The sequence below is a fragment of the Mobula hypostoma genome, chromosome 8 (genome assembly GCF_963921235.1).
Source record: "Mobula hypostoma chromosome 8, sMobHyp1.1, whole genome shotgun sequence".
NCBI lineage: Eukaryota > Metazoa > Chordata > Chondrichthyes > Myliobatiformes > Myliobatidae > Mobula > Mobula hypostoma.
This window is the reverse complement of record NC_086104.1, coordinates 118,159,576-118,164,576: the sequence shown is the minus strand read 5'-3', so window position 1 is coordinate 118,164,576 and position 5,001 is coordinate 118,159,576.

Genomic DNA, 5,001 nt, shown 5'->3' with positions numbered 1-5,001 from the left:
GTAGTTGGGTCCTGTTGGAAGTGGCGGAAGTTGCGGAGGATAACGAAGTGGTCGTGCTTTGACAGAAATGCGAATCAGGGGGATGCTTAGCGACTTCGCGCCTCATCCCTCTTTCTGTTGATGGAGTGTGAATGATTTGACTGTGAGTTGTGTATATAGAACATAGAACACAGAACATAGAATAGTACAGCACAGTACAGGCACTTCGGTCCACAATGTTATGCCGACCCTCAAACGCTGCCTCCCATATAACCCGCAACCTTAAATTCCTGTATATACCTGTCTACTAGTCTTTTAAATTTCATTAGTGTATCGAACTCCACCACTGACTCAGGCAGAGCATTCCACGTACCAACCACCCTCTGAGGAAAAGAACGTTCCTCTAATATCCCCCTTCAAATTCCCACTCCTTACCTTAAAGCCATGTCCTCTTGTAGTGAGCAGTGGTGCCCAGTAGAAGAGGCGCTGCCTGTCCACTCTATCTATTCCTCTTAATATCTTGTATACCTCTATCATGTCTCCTCTCATACTCCTTCTCTCCAAAGAGTAGAGCTCTAGCTCCCTTAATTTCTGATCATAATCCATACTCGTCAAGTCAGGCAGCATCCAGGTAAATCTCCTCTGTACCCTTTCCAATGTTTCCACATCCTTCCTATGTGAGGTGACCAGAACTGGACACAGTACTCCAAATGTGGCTTAACCAGAATTTTATAGAGCTGCATCATTACTTCGCTACTCTTAAATTCTATCCTTCGACTTATGAAAGCTAACACTCCATAAGCTTTCTTAACTACCCTATCTACCTGTGAGACAGCTTTCAGGAATCTGTGGACATATACCCCAGATCCCTCTGCTCCTCCACACTACCAAGTATCCTGCCATTTGCTTTGTACTCTGTCTTGGAGTTTGTGCTTCCAAAGTGTACCACGTCACACTTCTCCGGTTTGAACTCCACCTGCCACTTCTCAGACGACTTCTGCATCCTATCATGTCTTTACAATCTTCGACAATCCTCCACACTATCTACAATACCACCAACCTTTGTGCCGTCTGCAAACTTGCCAACCCAGCCTTCTACCCCATATCCAGGTCGTTAATAAAAATCACGAGAAGTAGAGGTTTCAGAGCCGATTCGTGTGGTACACCACTAGTCACAACCCTCCAATCCGAATATACTCCCTCCACCATGACCCGTTGCCATTTGCAGGCAAGCCAATTCTGAATCCATCTGGCCAAACTTCCCTGTATCCCATGACTTCTGAGTTTCTGAATAAGCCTACTGTGTGGAACTTTGTCAAATGCCTTACTAAAATCCAAATGGATAACATCCATTGCACTACCCTCATTTACATGCATGGTCACCTCCCAAAAGAACTCGATCAGGCTTGTTAGACAGGATCTGCCCTTCACAAAGCCAGGCTGACTGTCCTTGATCGGACCATGATTCTCTAAATGCCCATGCATCCTATGTCTAAGAATAATTTCCAACAGCTTTGCCACCACAAACGAAAGGCTCAAGGGTCTATAATTATCCGGACTATCCGTACTACCTTTTTTAAACAAGGGGACAGCATTCGCTTCCCTCCAGTCCTCCGGTACCATTTCTGGGGACAACGAGGACATAAGTATCCTAGCCAGTGGCCCAGCAATCTCTTCCCCTGCCTTGTGGAGAAGGGTGGCGAACATTCCGTCAGGCCCGGGTGACTTATCCGTCGTAATGTATTTTAATAACTCCAACACCTCCTCTCCCTTGATATAAACATGCTGCAGAACGCTTCTCATTTGTTCTCTGATAAGTTTGCGATTTCGCTATTGGAATTTAACTGTCTATTTTAAATATTGTGGTTCCATCATCATCATCATCAGGTGCCATGCCCAATTTGAGCTTTGACTGCCATGGCCCACACACTCCTGTTTCGGGTCAAGTAGAACAATTTATTGGAATTCATGTCCATTTCCCTGGCTGCTGTCTCCATCATCATTTGTCTTTGTCTTCCTCTTGCTTTCTTCCCTTCAATCTTTCCCATAATAGCCGTGCATTCTGTTGTAGCGTGGATGAAATCACCGGAGAGACAGAGTCACTGGTAGATACAAAGCAGCTCCTTTATTCGACACAACAAAGTACAGTAGGCATCATACGGACAGAGACGCTTTCGCTAGAAAGGTCTGCTAGCTGAATGTGCGCTCGATATTTACGTGCTAAACGCAAAGGCAATCGCTACTTAAAAAAAATATAGACAATGCATAGACAATGCTTCCTTTTGAACCTATATGCAAACATTACACCTTCGGCTTTATCCTTTGCTTCCGATGCCAACATATCTGGGTTGCTATCCACAGCCTTTAGTTAAATCCACAATGCATTTATTTGGCATTTTACGTGCTAACAGAGAAGACAATGAATATTTATAATATAAAGATAATACTGTATTTGAAGGTACAACATCAGGTCAGACGATGGCGCCAGAAGCATCTGGTATTCACACCTTTTTAGGAAGCGCATTGTTGTGGACTCAATCCACAGTACTTTGTCAAATAGTCAGATAGAAGTCTGGTGGCCAAAGTCATTTCAGTGCAAATAAATCATCTGCACACACACACACACACACACACACACAAAATAAATTAAAAGAAAAAAACTCACTCTAACAGTCTCTCCTCTTGGCTCTCCTGGACACAAATTCAATTTGCATCAGGAAAGGCCAAACTAGGAGGATCTGCTCAAATATGGCCGCAAAAATGCCCTGCCTCGAACCCTCCACCTCCGCCGCCAAATTTTATGTACCTCTATCTATACAAGCATTACCTAATCGCTACCTACCAAATGTTAAGCAGAGAGGCTGTTCCAAGCATTAAGGAAATGCGGCTCCTTTGGTGTGCCTGCTGTTTCCCTGCTGGTTGACGGCAGCTTAATTACATTCTTTTGTCTTCAGCCCTTTATCCTCTGGTCGCTGAAACCCTCCTTCCAGGAGCACCCACAGGCTCTCTCATCGATGTACAAGAAGGTGTTTTGGTGAGCTCTACGTAAATGTTTGCAAGGACCTCTCCCCGCTGGCACCCCCTTCCGAACTGTCCGGTCGATCACTGGCTCAACTGCTGAAAAGGGCCCAGCTCCCCAGACTCGGGGTGACTGCCTTCAGATGCCGTGTGCAGTCTGAAATGCCATCGAAATGGTGGAACTTGCCGTCTCTGCTTTATTTGCAAAATCCCTCCCCGTCTATTTCTCAATAAATATCTATACTATGCGATAAAATTAATCATCTACTTTCAGCAGCCAGCCTTCTTTACAGAGTACCATCATCATCACACTTTAGCAGGCTATTCATTGTTTTCCAACACGTTCTCAATGTCTTCTGCCCCGATCTCGGGGTTTTCTGCCCTTGCGTTTTCTCCGGGTATGTTTTCATCAGCTGTGGTCAGGTCTGGCATGGCCGGCTGGTGTTCCTTTCTTAGGTTCTCTGTAATTACATGGTTACTGGGTACACTTGGTACTCCACTCTGTCTGTCGGAGCAACAAGAGGGTGAGTTGTATGCTTTAACCTGAGTCCAGTGTTTCCACTGGCTGCTTCGCCGAGTCTGTACACAGACACACGTATCATTGGTTAAGAGTACCGTCTGTGGTCCTGGACCTTTCTGGCAGCACCTTCACCATAACTTGGTGGCCGGGCTCTGGAAGAACTATCCCCTTTCCCTCTGGCTCTTTCTGATCAGCGATTCGCTGTTGTTGTTTCGCTCGGTCCTTTAATACTTTAAGTTCGTTACAAAGGTCTTTCCCTTGGTGTTCTTGTTCCTTCGCTAAACCATGAACAGCGGTCAGTGTGTCTGTTTCTATAGGGTCCTGCTTAGGGGGTTTATACAGACCCTCCTCTATATTAGCTGGGTTTATCTTTACTCAACCACAATCCTCATTGTGTATTCTGCTGGTTGTATGCGTTCGCTGCCCCTGACTCGTCCATATTATTTCTCCTCTTCCAGAATCTATAACAGCTCCTGCTTCCGTTAGGATGTCTATTCCAAGGATCGTGCCCTCATTATTTGGACATACCCAGAAATACACTGGAAGCTGCACTCTTCCGTATTTGCGATTTGCTTCGTCCTGCTTTTACTGCTTTCCCTCCTACACCCCTGATATAACTGGCCTGTCCTGTTGTTTGTAAGGGTAAGTCTGTTATCGATACTGATGCCCCTGTGTCCACTAACATATTGCATTGCCGTCCCCCTAACAATGCCGTTGTGTACATCCGCGAGTCACCAAGGCTGGCAGTGAGCCGGCTGCCACATCTTTTTCTGACCTAAGAGGCGCCGTTACTAGCTCTTTGATCTGATCGACACTCAGACTGGTTGCTGATGGGATGAGTAACTGGGTGTCTGCCGCGACCTTCGTCTGGGTTTTCCCTATCCCTTTTGGACGCTCTCTCTAGCCACGTCCCGATTGGCCACAGCTGTAGCATATCATCTCCTTCACTGTCTTATACGCGGTCCGGCTGTCCTTTGCTAGGTGCCCTGGCTGCCGGCAAGCAAAACAAAATCTCCGGGACATCACAGCAGCTGCATCCACTATACCCACTTTACGATTTCTCTTGCCTTTTCTTTGATCTATCTCACTGGCCCATGAAACTATCGCAGAGTAGTTGGACCCCACCGTTATGCCTAAATCTAAAACTTCCCGGTGGGCTGAGCTCAGGCATTCCTTCAGCATTTTTAGGAAGACTGGGTCGTAACTCCCTGGGTTATCCAACCCTGAATACTCCTCATGTGCTCGGTATTTACGTTCTGTATAATCCATGACCGTCTCGTCAGCCCTCTGGGACACTGCCGTTATCGTTCCCCAGCTACTCTCGCTTCCCCCCAGCCGCTGCCTCACTTCCCCTTTTAATGAACGATATCTTTCTTCATTACTGGCGCTCCCGGTAGTTGCCCATTTACCATCCCGCACCCCCTGGGCCATTCTGTCTCACATATTCCTCGGGCACTTGGCTTTCACTAACACGTGCATATTTT